Raw genomic sequence first — 23,548 nt, 5'->3', positions numbered from 1 at the left:
AATACCCTAGGCCTTTTGGGTTTACGGTTAAGAAGTTACCCAAACATATTGATATTTTAAATTATGATAGGTTAACAGTCTCCGGGACAAGTTTGCAATTCCGCTGAGTGCAAAAGTTGTCACCTTACTTTTTGGAGTTAAGTCAAAATAAAGTTGATAACTTGGTTGGTATTAGTTCCCTGATATTTGTCCTAAAATTTTTTGGATCTAGCACCACTGTTGAAAAAGTTATGCCCCTTTTTTCAACAATTTCCTCAGAGGAAAAGTACTTTTCCTCAAGGGAAATCAAATTTCCCTGAAGGAAAAAGATTTTTCCTCAAGGGAAAAAGATTTCCCTTAGGGAATTTGCTGCATAATTATTTCCTTTGAGGAAATTCTATTTCCTTAGAGGAAATTCTTTTTCCTTAAAGGAAATTCTTTTTCCTTTGAGGAAATTTGCAGCTTCAAATTTTCCTTGGAGGAAATACTTTTTCCTGTGAGGAAATGTGTAGCTTCAAATTTTCCTGTGAGGAAATGTGTAGCTTCAAATTTTCCTTGGAGGAAATACTTTTTCCTGTGAGGAAATTTTTGACAAACACTTTTCCTTGGAGGAAAATTCAAGACAACAAATTTCCTCTAAGGAAATCATTGATCTTCAAATTTCCTCTAGGGAAATTTCTGAACATCAAATTTCCCTTAAGGAAATGTTTTTCCTTTATGGAAATTTCATAACAGTACAAACAGTATTAATATATTTTCTCCTAGACTGAATTATTGATACAAAAGATAATTAAAACTTTAATACTGTAATACAAATTTTCATGGTGAGTATTAAACATACAAAAACAAAAGGCTGACTGTTTAGCATGTTTAAGACAATACAATAATAAGCAAAACGCTATGAATATCATACCATTTGTGATGTTATTAATATTGTGCTCATATTTGCATATTAAATCAAATAAACACTTTTCATGTCAAATTAACTTGTCTTCTGTTTCAGCTGCTGTGTATTCGACCCCCTACATAACTGTTCAGTGCATAAATAATTCAATCCACAAGACATCTTCCTTCAATTGGTTGAATAAATTTTGGCAACATATGTTCTTCAAACATCTTCTTTGTATATTTGATATGATGGAGCCATGTACATGAATGGATAAAGCAGGTGTTTATTTCGACAACAAACATGACAAAGATACTATTTTTTTTCTTAATTTCTCCATAATCCATCAGTTAATATGAATGTAGGTTGTTACATTTTACACAATTGTGTTCTTTGATAGTACTCCATTTTGTTTATAGCAATTTTGTAGGATTTTTTCTATTTCTTTTTCCAGAAAAACACACAGTTGAGTTCATTTCACATTAATAATCCAATTAGCACATTATGTAGAAAAGTATTAACAATTAAGTTTCCTCTTCAGTATAGACCTGCAGGACCTGTTGATGATCATAAAAACCAAGACATCTGACCTATAAATACACAAAATAAAAAAAAAATGTTATAAATGGAGAAAAAAACAGCAATATAAATAAGCTTATTTTATCATGTTTTAATGAACATTTTGAGAAACTTTCATTTGATATTATTACTTGTCATGCTTATGAGTTCTCTTATTTCAGTGCTTTGTGTCCAAGATTTAATATTCGTTGTTTAGTGCCTTGCAGTGATATTTAAAGTTGAGCCACTTGCAATAGTTGTTATAGAATGTTCATATGTTGTGTTAATATTTGAACCACTGTCCTATATTATGGTCAGGTTGAGTGCTCACAGACATGAGGCCTAAATTAATATATTGTTTTTTTCCCTAATCCCTATTCTGACAAGCCAGGTGTGGGTAGTTAGGTAGGTAAATAATTTTATTTTTCCCAAAAGCCTGAATATTATCAGATGATCCAGCAAGCCCGAAAATCAGAAATGAATAAAATAATATTTGGCTTAGTTTTGACAATAAAATTTTATGAGTAGGGCCATTTTTGCAGGGTCGGTCAGGATTGGAGAAACAAACAATATTTTATATTAGGCATGATTTTTTTTTATTAATTGTTATTGACTTTGAACATGTTGAACTAAATTGGATTGTTTAAATCTTTATATGTTGAGATCTTTAATGGATGACCTATAAAGGAAGTGTTTTCTCATTATTGAAGGCAGGCCCATGATTGGCCTTTAATTTCTTGCATCCGCTTCATTGAACTCTGGTGTATAAGTCACTCATTTACCATACCACATTTTCTTATTTTTATATGAGTCATCATTCAAAGGCAATTTCTTTTATTACTGTAATTCAGAAATTATCGAAACTTTTTAGTAATGCGAATAATGTGACTGGGTGAGTATCGCAAAAACAGAAACATATATATATATATATCATGTAACTATATAGATCTTTATGCAGATTTTTTTTGTAATCACAATAAGTTGTCCATTCCCTGAAAAATCTGAATTTACAGTATATAGAAGTGGTCTTACCATTTAGGCCTTGTTGTATTCTGTTAATCTTGTTTTGCGCTCATTTCTATTGTAACTGTTTATATTTTTCATTATTTTTCTATATTTCTTGTCCTATAAAACATAAAAAGGGTAAAAACTATTATAAAACATCAGTTTGTGTTTTTCTTTATATTCAGTTATATTTAAAAAGAATGGAATATTTGTGCTATTTCATTTCACAAACTTTTTGCCAGTCATGACTTTCAAAGACTTTCACCCTGGTCAATAGTTTAAAAAACAAACATTCCCATACTTTTTCTTTGTGTTCGTACTAATTTTTCATTTGACAACAAAGACATGATTCAACTATTCTTCTAAAATTTGTTTCGCTTGACTACGTTAAACTCTGAAATATTGTTAACAGTATAATCTGTATGTGTCTCACTTGTCAAAATTTCAAATTAATATATAAATAACCAATAAAAATGCTATGCATGGCTCAGCTTGATACAAACGTACAGGTTGAACCCAGAACAGTTGGGGCAAGTATGGACACAACATTCAAGCTCGATAAACTCTGAATTTTAAATTTGGATTGTGATTCAATAGTTGATGCAGCATAGGTTTCTGACACAGAATGAATGCGGTCCAAGTACTTAAAAATTTTAAATTGACAATTAACCTCTAAAATGGTCCAATATTCAAAATCTCAATACATGGTTACAGTAGATGCAGCATATTAACATGATCAAAGAACCCCAATAATTCATTTTTTGGTGAAATCAAACTTAAAGTTAAATTTTGGACCTTTTAGAACTCAATGTGGACCAATTTGATAACGGGCCAAAATATCAAAAATCTTAATGAATGGTTAGATTCAGCATATCAAAGAGCCTCATATAATCAATTTTTGTTGAAATCAAACAAAGTAAAATTTTGGACCCCGATTTGGACCAACTTGAAATTTGGGCCCATAATAAAAAAATCTAAGTAAATATTCAGATTCAGCATATTAATCTGAACACCAAGAATTTAAATATTGTTAAAATCAAAATAAGTTTAATTTTGGACCCTTTGGACCTTAAGGTAGACCAATTTAAACAGGACCAAAAAACTAGGAATCTAAATACACAGTTAGATTTGGCATATCAAAGAACTCCAATAATTCAATTTTCTATAAAATCAAACAAAGTTTACTATTGGCCCCTATTGGCCCCTAATTCATGTAATTCCTAAACTGAACAAAAACTCTGGTCACAAACCTTGTGTTTGAATTTCATAGATTTCTATTACTTGTACTAAAGTAATTAAGCGAAAACTAAATGTCCCGGGACAACGACGACTACATGATATAATTGAGAATGGAAAAAGGGAATGTGTCAAAGAGACAACAACCTGACCATAGATTCGAGGGTTGGAATCCTTTTCTTTTACCGAGCAATGCATTTGAATGGGAGATATAGTTGGAACAGGAACCCCTCTTTGCTCTTGGTTGGGACCCCCCTTTTAAAATGGCTGGATCCGCCCCTGAGAAGCATTATAGAAAAATCTATAAGCTTTAACTCAAAATAAGGATAATTTTATTTTTAAAGGGCAGGCACAGATCCAGAGAGGGGTTCAAGGGATTGGAACCCCCCTTTTTTAGCTCACCTGGCCCGAAGGGCCAAGTGAGCTTTTCTCATCACTTGGCGTCCGGCGTCCGTCGTTGTCCGTCGTCCAGCGTCGTTAACTTTTACAAAAATCTTCTCCTCTGAAACTGCTGGGCCAAATTAAACCAAACTTGGCCATAATCATTATTAGGGTATCTAGTTTAAAAATTGTGTCCGGTGACCTGCCCAACCTTCCAAGATGGCCGCCATGGCTAAAAGTAGAACATAGGGGTAAAATGCAGTTTTTGGCTTATAACTCAAAAACCAAAGCATTTAGAGCAAATCTGACGTGGGTAAAATTGTTCATCAGGTCCAGATCATTCTGCCCTGAAATTTTCAGATGAATCGGACAACCCGTTGTTGGGTTGCTGCCCCTGAATTGGTAATTTTAAGGAAATTTTGCTGTTTTTGGTTATTATCTTGAATATTATTATAGATAGAGATAAACTGTAAACAGCAATAATGTTCAGCAAAGTAAGATTTACAAATAAGTCAACATGACCGAAATGGTCAGTTGACCTGTTTAAGAGTTATTGCCCTTTATAGTCAATTTTTAACCATTTTTCGTAAATCTTAGTATTCTTTTACAAAAATCTTCTCCTCTGAAACAACTGGGCCAAATTAAACCAAACTTGGCCACAACTATCATTTGGGTATCTAGTTTAAAAAATGTGTGGCGTGACCCACCCACCCAACCAAGATGGCCGCAACAGCTTAAAATAGAACATAGGGGTAAAATGCAGTGTTTGGCTTATAACTCAAAAACCAAAGCATTTAGAGCAAATCTGACATTAGTAAAATTGTTCATCAGGTCAAGATCTATCTGCCCTGAAATTTTCAGTTGAATCGGACAACCCATTGTTGGGTTGCTGCCCCTGAATTGGTAATTTTAAGGAAATTTTGCTGTTTTTGGTTATTATCTTGAATATTATTATAGATAGAGATAAACTGTAAACAGCAATAATGTTCAGCAAAGTAAGATTTACAAATATGTCAACATGACTGAAATGGTCAGTTGACCCGTTTAAGAGTTATTGCCCTTTATAGTCAATTTTTAACCATTTTTCGTAAATCTTAGTAATGTTTTACAAAAATCTTCTCCTCTGAAACTACTGGGCCAAGTTAATTATAGATAGAGATAATTGTAATCAGCTAGAATATTCAGTAAATTAAGATGTACAAACACATCACCATCACCAAAACACAATTTTGTCATGAATCAATCTGCGTCCTTTGTTTAATATTCACATAGACCAAGGTGAGCGACACAGGCTCTTTAGAGCCTCTAGTTCGGATTATCAATGCATTTGAATAGGGACATGTAATTGGACCCCCCCCCCCTTTCCCCTTTTGTCCTGGGTTAGAATCCCACCCCCACCCCTTTTTAAAATGACTGGATCCGCCCCTTAAGGGTCTATAATTAAGTTTGACAACATCAGACATACTACTTTATCAAAAAAAAAATGCCACATTTCATCCAATTTAATTTCATCCCTTACTTGCTACATGTATTTCATCCATAATATTTAAAGAAATAAATTTGGAAGGAGTATGATTTTAATTTGCAAGTTATTAACTATCCAAACTAGAGACCTAATAGAGAAGATATATACTTGACTAATTTAAATCAAACTTGGGGTGACTGGGAACAAAGATTTAAGGGAATAGATGACAGTTTACCTACAATGACCTAGTTTCATAGCAATAGCATACATTAATAAAGTCAGTAAGGAGGCAGGGGCGGATGCAGGAATTTTCGAAAGGGGGTGCTAACCCAGGGCAAAGGGGGGGTGCAGGGGGGGGGTGCAAAACATATGTCCCGATACAAATGCATTGATCGGCAAAAATAAAGGGGGGTGCGCACCCCCGGAACCCCCCCCCCTGGATCCGCCACTGGGAGGCAACCATTTGATGTGTAGGCCGGGTGAAAAATGTGATTAATCTTGCTTTGTACATGTTGTAAACTTGTGCTTTAAATAAAATTACCAATCCATTAAAAAATCTGTGAGCCCAATCTCATCCAGTGAAATAGATTATAGTCTGTTTTCGAAGTTATATGGAAGTAAGTTAGTAGTCCAGATAATTATGACGCATTTCAAGGCATTTTTTCTAAGGAGAAGTGTAGAATGGGGGAATGGAACCAATAAATTGATCGGATCCGAAATGTTCTTCCCAGTAAAGGAGCACCTATTATTTTGTAGGTAATTATTATTAGTGTCGGTGGTCTCACAAGTAAATCAGAGTGAATATTGCATGCACATTAAAATTAGCAGAGAAGAGACAATTATCAACTTGTGTATTATTCATTTTCTCGCAGTTATTTACGGTAAATCAGCTATAACGTGAGGGTACCCAAATTGCACCTATTTTGACAGTTTTTTAACCTACGTTTATATATGCTTCACACAAAAGTTTTCAGTATGTGTTTATTTTGTAGATGTATCATTATTTACTATATGGTTTCACCAATTTAATTTTGAATTCATTTGGAATCATAGAAAAGTTGGTCTGAACTAACCTCCAAACCATCAATGATTCTGTAATGAGGAGTATCCAAATTGCATCCATGCTTAAAATCGCATCCGCAATAGTCTGAAAACCGAGCTTTTGTTTAATTTCTTAAAATATTCTGAACAATTGAATATAAGTCCATGCTTACTCTTCATTTTTTACGAAATGGATACTTGTAACATATTGTATTTGCTGATTTTAAAAAGATGACGTTTTGATGACGTCGCATGGCGACGTTTCCGTACATTTTGCTTTTTCAGTAAACAGTCCACCTGTTGATAAATACTGTGAACGTTTTGTGTATATCTAAATATTTTACCTATGTTGGAAGACGTGCATAGTATCAAATCATAAAAATACAAATTGTTTAGTCTCTAGGAAATCTGGGAAGATTTCCGTTGCTATTTTTGCTAAATAGGTGCAATTTGGGTACTCGGTGCAATTTGGGTACCCTCACGTTATAGACATAGGAAGATGTGGTGTATGTATATATATCCCAAAACAGGTGTTCGGTTCTAGTACTATATAGTATATGACTTTTAAATAACAATTATCAATTACTATCTGTATTCTGTGGCGGGTCGAAGGGGATGGAATCCGGGGTTGGCCTCCCCTAGCATTTTGTGAGCAAGCATTGCATAAATGATCATAAATGATTATCTCGGGAATCCTCTCAAGTTCCTATATACAAGGTGATAGGACGTTCCGTTGGAATAGGTTACCTGTGCATCAGGAAAAGTTTTAAGGCATAGCGTGAAAAGGTAACCTATTCCAACGGAACCGAACTACCTATCACCTTGTATATAGGAACCTTAAAAATATGTGAATAGGTCGGGAAAAACTCTCTTTTGACACTTAGGTATGCTTAGACACCCCTTATTTAATGGAGACATGTAGTTGGAACCCCCTTTATTATGGCTGGATCCGCCCATAATTTTACATGTAAATCAAGCCCCGGGTATTTGTTGGCATAACGGTAACCACGAAAACGGGGGGGGGGGGGGGGGGGGGGGGGGGCTAATTAAAAGCACGAGGAATTATAAATATACAATTCATCAGGGGTAGAGTGCATCGAGGAATGGGAATTAAAATTGTCTCTTCACGATGATCGAAAAAAGTATCTTGCACGTTATTTTCATCATCTTGTCTGAAACACTCTAAATAATGAGCTTCAAGGCGAAAACAAGGCATGTGAAATACTAATAAAAAACTTCTTTTTTTATACGTTGTATGGACAAACCCATAAATCCCTCAACAAAAATTGCTTGATTCATGTCATATCAAATAAATTACAGCGCGGAAAGGTAACTTTAATTTAATATCAAAACTAAATTTTTGTTATATTTTTCAATAAATTTATAAATCTTAATTAGGCATGCGTTGCGTGAGTTCCATTTCATGAGACCTACACAGATTTCTATAAAACAAATAAAAAATTATAAATACAGTTTTTCAATTCTTTCCGGCATAGATAAAAAAAAATATGTATATAATCAAGGATTTGTATAGTAAGAAAATCCTTGATATAATTTATATACGATTTGGTTGAATTATTTCACTTCATTATAATGATAAATCCTTTAGTTCTTAAATTTTTAATTAAAATGAATTTATCATTTTGATATCTAACGATAAACTTTTTAAATTGAAGTGACATGGTCAGTAACCTAATTAGTTGCATGGCTGATTACCATCTTACAGGTGACCCAGTAATTTTCCATATGACAGTAGCGTGTACCCTCGGGGTTATATCGGGGTGTGTATAACTTATTTTCTGGGGAACATCCTGTCCACGTGTAGTACTTAGCATATATTGCAACAGATGACATTAAACAAATTTTCTTTGTAGCATCGGAGGCAATTTCATGTTCGACCACACAAAATATTTCACAAAAAAGATATGATAAAATCAAAAGAAAAAGATAAAGAAATATTAACAAATAAAGGTGGAATTGAGTAAACGGGGATTCGTGTTTTTATGAGCTTATTTTCAGTGGACAACAACAAATGGAAGTTTTTAACGACCTTGTGTGACCTATAGTTGTTAATGTTTGTGTCATTTTGGTCTTTTGTGGATAGTTGTCTCATTGGCAATCATACCACATCTTTTTGACTGGCTATATACATGATATAATATATATAGCACTTGCACGGTCGGTCCAGTGGACATATTTCATACTAGATAACTTATACAGTAATTCTTTATATATATATGAAAATTATTGTCCGATCTGATACACGTACCTATAATGTACAGAATTTTGAACAGCTTCAAATATATGGGGGTCCGTAGAAACACCGCAAAGGACCTCCTTAGTGCACTAAGAACAAAAATGTGCACTAAGGACCTGAAGGAATGATACAACTGTCACAAAGGATATGGCATATAGAAATAGACTTTGTAAAAGGAGAAGGTCCGGTAAGACACCTTTTTGGCCCCAAAATATAGCAGATTTACAAAATTGTTAAAAGTAAACTTTTAGTTATTTTTTGGACAGTAGAATGCTTCAAGAACAAAAATGTGCACTAAGGACCTGAAGGAATGATACAACTGTCACAAAGGATATGGCATATAGAAATAGACTTTGTAAAAGGAGAAGGTCCGGTAAGACACCTTTTTGGCCCCAAAGTATAGCAGATTTACAAAATTGTTAAAAGTAAACTTTTAGTTATTTTTTGGACAGTAGAATGCTTCTGCTACATAAATATGGGCTGTTTTTGACAATACATGGCACATATATCGGGTACAAGCACCATAAAGTCATGCTAAATTGCAAAAACCATCTGAAAAGTGACATTTTCCGGCATATTTGGTGGATTTTTCATATTTAATTGAGCTTTTAATGACAAAATCAGTGAAAATCTTCCACATACACTAATAGAATCAAATAAAATAGACACTTAAGTGTTTCAAAAGTGGTCAAAATCTTTCGTCAGATGAACCTGAAATTTGAGGCCAAAATCGGTCCTTACCGGACCTACTCCTTTCATAATTTTAAATTATATTTTTTCTAATGTTTTCTCGACACGTGCCTCAAAAAGTTGATTGTCACCTTTAGTATAATCGATAGCAATTCATGTTCGCTCAACCTTGGCCCGTGATCTACTAGTATATTGATTAAACATGTATATGGTATTTCAAATTGTTCTCTATTTTTTTTTTCATTTGTTTGTTTTTGCCGTCTTTATTCTGTCTGCTATATTTTTTACTTCTAAATTAATAGCGTATTTTCAACTCTTTTCAGTTTGGGAATTTTTCATCCTTTTAATTTTAAAAAGACAAATAATTGTGAACACTTCACGGAAAAGTGAGGATTGATATTTGGTTGCTTAACGTCCAGTTGCCAATACTTCATTCATTTTTCTAATGTTAAGAACTATGCCATTTATCAATATTTCGATTTGAGCGTTACTGATGAGTCTTGTGTAGACGAAACGCGCGTCTGGCGTACTAAATTATAATCCTGGTACTTTTTGATAACTATCACAGCAATGTTTTTAAACATGTTTAGGAAAGGAACATATTTCGGATTCGATGTTTATATACAAATGCATTACAAGTATAAATATGTATAGGTTGATGTTTAGTCCCTTCGATGTTTTAGACTGTAAATAAATTATGACCAATTTATTTCTGACATCTTCTTCATTTTTAACTTTTGTGGATAGGTGTTTCATTGACAGCCGTACCACATCTCCTTTCGCTTATTTTTGTTGTATATATTTTTTAATTCACTTTCCTTGTCTTTTAAAATATATTTATTCCATTATTTTTATTTGATGCCGAAAATAAGAATACGAAGTTATTTGTTAAATGCTATAAATAAGCGAAGTAAAACAACCGTTAATAATTATGTATATGAGCATTACAGGGGCGGATTTAGGCGGGGGCGTGGCGGGCGTGCGCCCCCCCCCCCCACCCCTAAAATTTGCAAAGCATGGGTTGTCCGGACGTAATAAAGTATCCGACGAAAGCTAATGTCGTCGCATTCAATCTGTCGTAACATTCAAACAAGTATTACTATATAAAACAGTAATTTAACAGAATCATTTAACGTGATTACTAATCAACTGACCTTTTGTTTATTTAAGTTCTATAAACATGTTACACTTCAAAGGAAGGTGTCAAAAGCGGTACTGCGTTTGATGACAAATATCATAGGCTTTTAGCAGTTAGAATAAAAAAATTGTGACATTCTAGTTGCAGTTTTAATAAACAATTTCTTTGATAATCGAAGTTCAAAAACATCCCTACATCACTTTACCACGAAGAAGGTGGGAGCCCTACCCGCTATTTGGGTAACCGGTTAGTTATTTCATCATACCAAGAAAGCAGTGTAAGTTAGATTCTTTCTTAAGGAAAGATAAAGATTATGGTTCAAGCGAGAGGTTAGTTTGTTAATTTGACTCATTATTTAATATCTCTGTGACAATACATGATGTCTCACTTGCAACATGTAAATTTTGCCGAAGCATGCATAAACGGTCAAGGCCCAAACCCGTAGGTACTACCGTATTACATGGGATCCCAAGAAAATAAGCACAATGAATTGCTTAAGGATCTCATTTTGATTTTAGTGGTTAGCGGCCATTTTTGTTTGTTTTACAGTATGTAAAAAGTCTTGCACGACCTCCGAAAATAGAACAAAAATAAAAACACATATCATGAATTGACAAATAAATTGTACCAGTAATCATTTTCGTTTTCAATACCTTATATTGGTCAGATGAGCTATCGTCATTTGCTTCGTCTCACTTTTTTTATATGGAGAATCAGTTTGTGTACTCAGAATTGTTTCTATTCTACTTTTGTTCAGTCCCGTTTTCTGGTAAATATATAGAGGTAGTCAATGAACAGAAACTAATAGATTTTTTGTTAATTATGGTTAATGTAGATTGTCATTTAAATTATGCGGTTTTAGATTGAAACTTTAATTTCTCGCTCATTTTACCACAAATGTTTCTCGCCACACTTCGCTTGGCAAGATATCTATCTACATTGCACCTACTCTAGAAGAATATTTCAATAACTTTGATAATTTTAACCTCAACAAATTTTCGAAATTTTATTCTGCGCCCCCCTAACGTCAAATCCTGTATCCGCCCCTGCATTATATCTATTTATAAAATATTTTAAATACAAGCAGACATACCATTTGTGACACCAATTTCATTTATTTCCAAATCTTAAAATCATACATTTCCGTTCTTTAGCGTTTCTTAATAATGGCAGAACGGGCTTAAGAGTCATATGATTAAGTTAACTAAATAATTTAGTTCTCCCACATCATTAGCGGATTTAGGGGGTTAAAGCGAGCCCACCCCCGGTTGAAAATCTTAAAATATTTTTTGTATTAACCATTTCTTGTTTTAATGTTATCTTTACTATAATTTGAATATCTAGCACTGAATAGAGTGAGACGTTGTCGCTACACTTCTTTAAATATACACAAGTCATAATAACATTGGCCAGAGGGTAACTTGATAATTAGAGGACCAAAGGATTTAATTAAGACAATCCAAGGCTGCTATCTATATATTTTATTATATATATCTTTATTAGCCTCCCTTAGAGTGATACAACAATTGCAAAACGGGTAGATACGATCTGTAATCAAATAATTAAACTTATAAAATTAATACTTAACATTTTATTTAGAGTAACCATATGCCGGATGAACAAAAAGTGTGCCATTTCTTGAAAAACATATGGTTTGGTATAACATGAAAACTTCTCTAGTGTTTTAAACATTTCTCACATAACCCCTCCCCCAAACCCCCACTTCAAGCTCTGGATCCGCGCCTGCCCATAGTGCTTATTACATTATAAAATAAAATGGTATTCATCTTCAATTGTTGAAATAAAGATGAATTGTTAAAAAAAAAGCATTGACACCAGTTTAAAGTTATCGTTCATAGAAGACAGTTATTATTTATTCTATAATTCTCTTTTTAAAACGTAAAATGATTTTACCTCTTGGAGTTTTTCTATATATTACTTCTGTAATCGGATTTTGAAGAACCCCATGGACACCACATACTCTCAAATGTCTTTCAAGGAATAATGATAGTATGTAAACTATTATGTTGTTAGTAAGGAAATGAAATATCAAAAGCATTTGTTTCTCAATTTTAATCTCAAAATAGGGTTCTTTAAATAAAAAAAAAAGCTTGCATAGCAATTTCCTTAAAAACTAAATATATATAACAAAGGCAAAGTTTTAAAACACAAAATTTATTTTTTATTTTTCTTTCATAAACTTGAATTTATACCACGCTAAACCGTTAGGTTAACAACCATTGATTAATCAATAAGTAACGATCAAAAGACAATTGTTTATTGGATTAGGTTGATTGAACATGATGATTCGGGAATCTGCAATAAACCGTTGGTCACGTGGCGAGTGGCAGGCGTTGATTAAAAAGTCATTTAACTTCAAAATTACAAAATCTATTGATACCTTACTTTATAGATTTGAGGTATTTAATCATACCCTCTTATATTCATGTTCGCTGTGATCTTAAAACATCGTTTTAGTGTCCTTAATGCAAAAACTTTCTTCTTACAAGGAGGGGAATCTACGTCATCACGCAGGGTGTCGGCGATTGAAATTGGACCACCATTTTGTCGCTTCAAGGTAAGAATTTGACTTATTATGCCAGTTATATGAGGGTTATGATTATACAAAATAGTCCACCAAAGACTATATAAAGTAGGAAAATAAATGAGCCATCGCTCAATATTATTGGTTATCTCAATTTTGCAAACACTTCGACACCAGTTTTAGGAATTGGGTCAACATGCAGGATATCGGCAAAATTTTTCATAACAACATCTTGATTATCAAGAACCGCCTACTTTATCAACAAATGAACATGTCCGAATTCTTTATTGTACTCGGGAAAATACTTGTTACTCACAAATATCCGTCATTATGGTCGAAAAACGTCTTATTTTTAAAAAATTAAAAATGGATGTCGGCAACACATCGAATATCGAAGGATGTCGGGGACACACTAATATATACTATTTTTTTAACACATATGTTATTCAACATGTGACTAGATCTAATTTAAAACTAATGGTCATGACAAGCCGCAAATCAAATTTAAACTTGTGCAGGCGGAAACGATCGCGAATACGTACAATCTGATGTTGAACAGCCGATCATGTCGCCCACTAAATCGCCACCCGTAAAAAAATCAAACTATGCAAGTCCTCATTTGTCATCAAAATAAAAACTCCTGCCAAAAATGTTGAGTTTCTCCAATGCCAATTACTGAAGAAATTTCAACAAAACCGCCAGTAGACTTGCGCAAATGTCACGATAGAGGACCAACAGGGCCATGCATACGATTGTTTGCAGATCAACTTCAAAACGACATGTTACATGAAATGGAACATGAAATAAAGGATCTCCCAAAAAATGACAAACTGCAAGAATTGATAGCACTTGCTCCTGCAGTTCTTCCGTATTCTAATGTGTGGTTGAACAACGTGTAGTTATATAAGATAGTTTTTTAATCTGGTGTCTGGGATGACATTGCATAATTGTCTGGGTGGAATGCCTTTACCAGCATAGTTTCCCATGAGATCTTTTTGTACTGTAGAGACATGAAAGTTCGATTAAAAAGCCAAATTAACTACGGTATCATATGCAAGTAAAAATGTAACGAAACGCACGTCTGGCGTAAAAAATTAAAAAATCTGATACTTTTTGTTAGCTATTATTAGTGTATTTCTCTGTCCTATATATTTTCTCCCATTTTTTTGTAATGTAATCCTGTCAGGTAATATTGTCATTTTAATGTTAAATTTATTATTGCCATTAAAGTGGAAGGTTTGGCACGTCACAAAACCAGGTTCAATCCACCATTTTTTTCGTCTTAAAATGTCGTGTACCAAGTCAGGAAAATTGCCATTGTTATATAATAGTTCGTTTCTGTGTTTGTAACATTTTAATGTTGTATTTCTGTTGTGTCGTAGTTTTCCTCTTATATTTGATGCGTTTCCCTAAGTTATAATTTGTAACCCGGATTTGTTTTTATTTCTCGATTTATGAATTTCGAACTGCGGTATACTACTGTTGCCTTTACTAAACACCCGGTAGATGTAGGGCCAGATGAAATGTCATATATATATATATAATATTGTGCAAATCTTTAGACTGATATAATATATATATAGTATAAAATAAACTCATCATAGATACCAGGACTAAATTTTATATATACGACAGACGCGCGTTTCGTCTACAAAAGACTCATCAGTGACGCTCGAATCCAAAAAAGTTTTAAAAAAGCCAAATAAAGTACGAAGTTGAAGAGCATTGAGATCCCAAATTCCTAAAAGTGTTGCCAAATACAGCTAAGGTAATCTATGCTTGAGGTAGAAAAGCCTTAGTATTTCAAAAAAATCAAAATTTTGTAAACAGTTAATTTATAAATAAAAAGACTTGGTCCAATAATTGACCCCTGGCTTAACTGAAACAAAATCAGACTTTCACCTTCTAAAACTTTTTTTCTCTCGATTATTTACAAAAATTGAATCCTGAAATTGAGTGCATGAAAACTAATCCTGTTTTTTTTTCGTATCTTTATTATGGTTGATATAATCAAAGGACACTTACATTAATATATTAGTGTGTCCCCGACATCCTTCGATATTCGATGTGTTGCCGACATCCTTTTTCAATTTTTTAAAAATAAGACGTTTTTCGACCATAATGACGGATATTTGTGAGTAACAAGTATTTTCCAGAGTACAAAAAAGAATTCGGACATGTTCATTTGTTGATAAAGTAGGCGGTTCTTGATAATCAAGATGTTGTTATGAAAAATTTTGCCGATATCCTGCATGTTGACCTAATTCCTAAAACTGGTATCGAAGTGTTTGCAAAATTGAGATAACCAATAATATTGAGCGATGGCTCATTTATTTTCCTACTTTATATAGTCTTTGGTGGACTATTTTGTATAATCATAACCCTCATATAACTGGCATAATAAGTCAAATTCTTACCTTGAAGCGACAAGATGGTGGTCCTATTTCAATCGCCGACACCCTGCGTGATGACGTAGATTCCCCCCCTTGCACTAAGAAGTCTTTTGCGGTATTTCTACACACCGAAATATATGGCCTTATTATTGGTAATATACCATATTAGTGTCACTAATGGCTTAACGTGTTACCAAATTAAAAAGAAGAAATAGACTCAAAACCGCATTTTTAACTTTAGATTTTTTTTCAATCCCAAAATAGAGAAGAGGTCCGGTATACAGACTTATTAAAAAGTCCAGATGAGAAGTTTAACTTGCTTTTCTATTCCCGGCACTTTTAACTGTTTCTTGACGCATGCAAAAAAAAAATGCAGTACCTGGTTACAGTTGCGCATTGACAAATTATAATCTTTCGATTAAATGATCTTAAATCTATATGGTCTTAATTTTAAAAGTTATAAAATCTAAATGTGAAGTGATCTAAAATGTTCAATATTAATGAGTATTTTCGCTGTGAAATGAATCTAAGGTCGTCTAAAAGTATATACATGTGTATTTGACCCGACTACTGACTACATAGTAAACTATTCATTATGTACCTATAAGGGGGGTCTGAGCGGGACTCGGGATTGTCGAGGCGTATTTTTTGTAAACGTGACACATGAAAGTCAAATTATGAGGGAGGGTAGGAGGGGTACTGATCCCGAAATCCCGAGCTTAAAAACACGAAATCCCGAAATCCCGGGCTTAAAAACACGAAATCCAGAGGTCCCGAAATTCGAAAAAAGAATTATCGTATCCCGAAAGGGTCAATCCCGAAATCCAGAGCTTAAAAACACCCTATCCCGCAGTCCCGATAAAGGTCCTATCCTCCCTCAAATTATTGTGCCGTGAAAACGCGAAATGAAGTTTAGCGGGACATGGGAAATTACAAAAATAGCAGAATTGTTCACTTACATAGTGTAAGCGGGATGGCATCATGCGAGAATCTAAAAAAATAAGTAGTAACTAAGCGGGATCCATGAACAAAACCCCCAATGAGACCCCCATTAGTTGTGGCTTATTTTGGTCTTTTTAGTTAGTTTCTTTCCCCTACATTACTTGACCGTTTTTGTAAAACAACAGCACTCGAGGTCTGACAGTATTTTACCAAGAAATGCACAAAATATTCAAAAAGAAGGCCTAGAAAATTTAAATATTGGTATGCACACATACTCCCCTATCAGCACAGACAATTATATTTTTGTAAAGGCGCCAAACTCGTTTCTAATATTTATAATAGAACCGAAAAGAAAATGGAAATGGAAATGGGGAATGTATCAAAGAGATAACAACATGACCAAAGAGCAGATAACAGCCATAGGTCACCAATGGGTCTTCATTGCAACGAGAAAATCCCGGAACCTGAGACTGGGGTGGATCTAGTCATATAAAGGAGGGGTTCCTCACCCAGGACAATTTTTTTTTTTGGGGGGGGGGGGGTGTCCAACTACATGTCCCCATTCAAATGCATTGATCGTCCAATAAAGAAAGGGGGTTCCAACATGTCCAACCCTCAGCCCCCCCCTGGATCCGTGCCTGTGAGGCATGCTTTAGCTTGCCATTAAACAAAAATGTATACTAGTTGAGTGATAATGGACGTCATACTAAACTCTTCAATATAAAAAAAAGAAACTAAAATAAAAATCATACAAAGGTCACAAAGGCCATAACTTCTGGCTCCTGGATTAGGAAAAGTGCAAAATGCAGTGAGGATAAAAGCCTTTACTGTAAATTCCTGAAATTACAATTATATAAATCATCTCACATCTTTGTGCATTTCTTGAAATTGGTCATATTAATAAATGCATGCAATATTTTCAGAAAATTCCAATATATAGGCTTTTAAAAGTCAATCTTGTGCATGATTATCAATGATTATACTCGCACAATTAACACATGTGGTTCTCAAAACTCAGAGGTGTCTATGCTATTTATGACAACATTTTAATCAAGTATAAATTTACAAAATTTGTTTAGAACTATATGATTTTTAGGTTTTTAAGCATAGATATAGTAGGTCAGGATCTGCGAACTCTGACTGACTGAGCACATGAATTCAACACTAGTTTTTAGGTGATGTTGGTGTTGCTTAGTGTTTTGTTTTGTTTTTCTTTTCTGCATCTTATGTTTTGCCTTGGCATTGTCAGTTTCTCTTTCATTGCCTTTGTTTTTTTTTGTTATGTTAAATAACAAGTCACAAGAGAGAAAAAACAATAAAAATATGTGAAAAAATGGCTTAGTTCAGTATATATTAAGGAAAGAGATAACAAATAGCTAAATAAGAAAAAAGAAAATTCCTTTTCTACAGTCAATTGTCTGATAATCTAGAAGATAGCCTGATTTGGTCTAATTCTCCTGAATTCTAGCAGGTACTTTATTCCAACTTTTTTAATTCAAACAAACCATGTCTTAGATAGTCTTGGAATTAGAATACATTAATCATGAAATTTTCATAATACTTTGGTGAATTATCTATTGATATAATCATGATAATTAAGCTCCTTTTTAATTTTTAGGGATTTTAAATTTTTGATTTAAAGTTAGGGATTTTATTCATAAAAGGGGGGATTTTTCCAGTACGTATACTATTAATAATGCTTTGAGCAATTTTCATGAAACTTGGTGAATTATTTTTGTATAACATAAACATGATAATTTTCCTTTCAATTTAAAAAAAAATCTGATTTATGTCATTGTACTATCATGACTTGGGATTAGGATAGTCTCAAGAATGCTTTCACAAATTTTTATGAAACTTTGGTGAATTGTTTTTATATCTTGACAAACTCCCTTTTTAGCTCACCTGACCTGAAAGGTAGCTTTTCTCATCACTTGGCGTCCGTCGTCCGTAAACTTTTACAAAAATCTTCTCCTCTGAAACTACTGGGCCAAATTCTACCAAACTTGGCCACAATCATCCTTGGGATATCTAGATTAAAAAATGTGTGGCGTGACCCGTCAAACTAACCAAGATGGCCGCCATGGCTAAAAATAGAACATAGGGGTAAAATGCAGTTTTTGGCTTATAACTCAAAAACCAAAGCATTTAGAGCAAATCTGACATGGGGTAAAATTGTTTATCAGGTGAAGATCTATCTGCCCTGAAATTTTCAGACGAATCGGACAACTTGTTGTTGGGTTGCTGCCCCTGAAATGGTTATTTTAAGGAAATTTTGCAGTTTTTGGTTATTATCTTGAATACTATTATAGATAGAGATAAACTGTAAACAGCAATAATGTTCAGCAGAGTAAGACCTACAAATAAGTCAGAAGACCAAAATTGCCAGTCGACCCCTTAAGGAGTTATTGCCCTTTATAGTCAATTTTTAACAACTTTTCATCATTTTTTGTAACTTTTCTAAAAAATCTTCTTCTCTAAAACTACTTTGCCAAATTTAATCAAACTTGGCGACAATTATCGTTGTGGTTTATAGTTTAAAAAATGTGTCCGATGACCCAGCCTACCAAACAAAATGGCCGACATGGCTAAAATTAGAACATAGTGGTAAAATGCAGTTTTTGCTTTATATCTTTAAAACCAAGACATTTAGGGCAAATCTTTCAAGATTTTAATGTCCATCAGAATAAGATATATATCCCCTCACAAATTTTCAGTTGAATCGGACAACCTGTTGTTGGGTTGCTGCCCTTAAATTGGTTATTTTAAGAAAAGTTTTTGGTTATTATCTTGAATACTATTATAGATAGAGATAAACTGTAAACAGCAATAATGTTCAACAAAGTAAGATCTACAAATAAGTCAGCATGATCAAAATTGTTAGAGGACCCCCTAAGGAGTTATTTCCCTTTAGAGTCAATATTAAACAACTTTTCCTCATTTTTGTAACTTGTATAAAAATCTTTTCTAAAACTACTTGGCCAAATTTAACCAAACTTGGCCACAATCATAATACTAGGGTATCTATTTTTAAAAAGAGTGTCTAATGACCCCGCCTACCAACAAAGATGGCCGACATCAGTAAACACATTAACAGGTGAGCGACACAGGCTCTTGAGAGCCTCTAGTTATTATTATGACCCAAAGTGGAGGGGGCATAATGTTTAACACTTGTCAGATCGTTTGTCCGTCTGTCCCAAAGTTGTTTTTTGTTCTCTTACAGTACTTTAGTTTGCCTCAACCAAATTCAATTAAACTTTTACAAAAGCTTGTTATCACAATTCTCAGATCAAGTTTGAATTTTGGTGATGTCAGTGTTACTGTACTAGAGTATCAGAGTTATGCCCCTTTAGAAATGGGGAAAATATGCTGAATTTTTGGTTTCCTGTTCTCTAAAATTTAGTTTGTCTCAACCAAATGTTATGAAATCAATACACAATGCTTATCATCACAAAATACAGATTAAGTTTGAATTTTGGTAGTGTCTCTTTTACTAAATTCTATAGTTATGTTCTTTAAAAATGGAAAAAATTGTTTCGGCCTTCTAACTTAAGTTTTCCTCAACCAAATTTTATTAAACTTTAAAAAAATACTTTTTATCATAATTTTAATCAGATCAATTTCAAATTTTGGTAGTAAAACTTTTACCGTACTTCAGTTATGTTCCTTTAAAACTTTGAATAATATGCAAGCTGGAGTATCATTCCCTATTTATCATGTATATTTTTTATAAGATGCAGAGTTAAGGAACTTTAGTTGTTGCAAAGTTATTTTAAAATTGTCCATTTTCAAAAACTTTGAAAGGTTTTTAGAAATTTATGTATTTGTTAAAAAAATCGCAGCCTTAAACTTATAGTCACTTGAGATATATATCTATAAATGGAGCCATATTATATACATGTTTTATGTCAATAAATACCACTGTTTGTGCATGTTTTTTTTTTTTTGGAGGGCAGGGGTCTTATTTGCACAGTGCTCATAGTTTTTTAGTCGATCATTAAAATTTATTTAAAGCTTAAAGACCAGCTATAAGGGCAAGAAGCTTATCAAGCACTCACGGTTTAGATTTTTATTAAACACACATTAATATACATAATGTACATTAAACAGAAAAAAATATTGATGCAAGATGTCATTCAACTTTTACTCTTTTATGTATAGGACAAGAACTATAGAAGATACAGAGAAATTATATACAGCAGAAATGATAGGCAATGTAAAATTTGCAGAAGCCAACTAAACCTAAATGGTAAGGCACCTTTTAATATAAAAAAGTTATTGAACTTGAAAGATGATTACTAGTATCATGATTACTATAAAAATTAAAAGATGTGGTATATTAAATATGAAAACTATCATGGCTTTGAGAAAGCAATTGTAGGCCTGTTACGACCTTCAATAATGAGAAAATCCATACCCTATACTATAGTCAAAGTAGGCAGCTATAAACACTGTGCGGGACAAATTTGCCATTCCGGTATCGGCAAATCTGACTTTGTCGGTTTACAAGATATCAAAAAATAAATTTGCCCAGTGATAGATTATTGAAAAATTAAAAAAATGCCATATGTCCCAACTTGTCACTGTTGTCACTCTTGTCACTGCAGCTGATTAAAAGTACATTTCCCATGGGAAATTTGATAATTCCCATGGGAATATTAGAATTTCCCATGGGAACATTGAAAGTTCCCATGGGAAAAATTACTTTTCCCATGGGAAGTTTAGAGTTCCCATAGGAACTTTAAAGTTCCCATGGGAACATAAGTAAATTGTTTGTTCCCATGGGAAGTTCTAAATTTCCCAAGGGAACTCCTTTTCTTCCCATGGGAAAATACTTTTCCCATGGGAACAATATTTTTTCCCATGGGAACAATATTTTTTCCCATGGGAACAATAATTTTTCCCTAGGGAACAATATGTTTTCCCATGGGAACAATAATTGTTCACATGGGAAGTGATATAACTAAAAAGAAAACATAAAAAATCCTCTCATTGCATGAGTGAAGCAATTTCACAAAACGGACTAAGTTATTATGGGTACAAATATTTCTTTGAATCTTAATTGTAGAAATATATAATTGTGTGTTCTACGATTTTTGTCTTGGCATGCTTAATTGAAAGTAAATCACTATGTGTCAAAAATTTAACTACTATAAATTCAGAAATTATTGCTGTTTTTATTATTGTGAAAATAGTGACAGGGTTATAATCACAATAATATACACTTGCATATTGAAATTTTTTATGAACTAAACAGGATTATTCTAAATTTTGCACACAAAAAAATGATGAAATTGAGAAAAATCGCACTTACAATTGCTAGCAATAATTTCTGAATTTTCAGTATATAGTTTTGCATATATAGCTTTCACACCATTGCACACAGTGTCTAATGTTTATCCATTTGAATGTTTTTGTGTTTTTTTCATGCAGACATTTAAATGTTGATAGGTCTTGCTCATTGTTGACGGCTGTTCAGTCACTGGCTGAAAATACCTTTATCTCTGGTTTTTAGTTGTCTCATTGGCAATCACATACCATATCCTTACTTAATTTCAACACTTCTTATAAATTTAAGTTATGTACATTTGAGAATATCATTTTCAAAAAGACAAAACATTACAATTGGTATAACAAATAAGGCACTTGTGTTTTAATATTTCATCTTTCACTGAGATAACACCATCAAGTAAAATGTGTGAAACAAAAACAGAAAGTTAAACAAACAGCAATAAAATAACTTAAGCAAGTGTCAATAAACCTGCACAAATAACATGAATAATATATCTAAGGTCATAAGCAAGTGACAATAAACATACAGCAATAATATATCTAAGGTCATAAGCATAAACATGCAGCAATATTATACATTGTATATCTAAGGTCATAAGCAAAAGACAATCAACATACAGCAATAGTATATCTAGGTCATAAGCATAAAATGCAGCAATAATATATCTAAGGTCATAAGCATAAACATGCAGCAATATTATACATTGTATATCTAAGGTCATAAGCAAAAGACAATCAACATACAGCAATAGTATATCTAAGGTCATAAGCATAAACATGCAGCAATAATATATCTAAGGTCATAAGCATAAACATGCAGCAATATTATACATTGTATATCTAAGGTCATAAGCAAAAGACAATCAACATACAGCAGTCAGAGCTCAGACATAAACAAGTCGATTTTTGTTTTTGACTTAAAGTTTTTGACTTAAAGAAGTCAAAACATGTATTTATCATAAAAATGTGTTTTCAATTTTAGACTTATCTAAGTTAGAAAATGACAGACTTGTTTAGGTCTATTTATGTTGATGAAAAAACTTAATTTCACTTGGTGGCCAAACTACACCACCTATGACAGAAAAAACCTGTCTGAGAGTTCACAAGGACTTGAGCTATCTATATTTAATTGTCTAATTGAACATCCTTACTAAACACAGATATTTTACCTCATAAAGTGTGGTTCCAGGTGGTTGCATTGTAAGGTTAATTAACATTATCTCCGATTTTTTAGACTCTCATTCATATTTTTCTTTAGAAGACAAAGCATTGTCTTTCAATGTTGTCATTATTTGATTTAGATGCATGACCTCTAAATAAATATGCGTGAGTCTTGAATTAACAAATTTTGATCACTTATCGACTTGTAGGAGTCGATATTTGCAACTTTTTGATTCTGGTCAATTCTTTCTTGCTTAACAATATTTGACTTATTAAAGTCGTATTTTGTCTTGCATTAAAGGGAGACAAATCCTAAAACTTGCAAATTTAGACCTCTATGAGTCAAAAGCAGATTCAGACTTATTTATGTCTGAGCTCTGACTGTACAGCAATAGTATATCTAAGGTCATAAGCATAAACATGCAGCAATAATATATCTAAGGTCATAAGCATAAACATGCAGCAATATTATACATTGTATATCTAAGGTCATAAGCAAAAGACAATCAACATACAGCAATAGTATATCTAAGGTCATAAGCATAAGCTGCTGTGTATAATTATTCTACCCCCTACATA

At 33.1% G+C, this 23,548-nt stretch overlaps 1 protein-coding gene and 1 long non-coding RNA gene across 3 annotated transcripts in view; both read right to left on the bottom strand.

The window, feature by feature from the left end:
• The window catches only part of LOC143079922 (neurocan core protein-like), a 93,991-nt gene that overhangs the window by 46,560 nt on the left and 23,883 nt on the right, over positions 1-23,548 (bottom strand). The gene's annotated exons all lie outside the window — the stretch shown is intronic.
• LOC143079921 (uncharacterized) lies at positions 765-6,396 on the bottom strand. The gene is made up of 3 exons (XR_012979542.1): positions 6,052-6,396; positions 2,456-2,548; positions 765-1,455 (listed from the first exon to the last, which is right to left on the bottom strand). It is a non-coding gene; the product is annotated as an uncharacterized LOC143079921 (long non-coding RNA).

Source organism: Mytilus galloprovincialis, chromosome 6 (genome assembly GCF_965363235.1).
Source record: "Mytilus galloprovincialis chromosome 6, xbMytGall1.hap1.1, whole genome shotgun sequence".
In the NCBI taxonomy this organism is placed as follows: domain Eukaryota; kingdom Metazoa; phylum Mollusca; class Bivalvia; order Mytilida; family Mytilidae; genus Mytilus; species Mytilus galloprovincialis.
The sequence above is the reverse complement of the archived record's forward strand: the minus strand, read 5'-3'. Positions and strand labels throughout refer to the sequence as shown.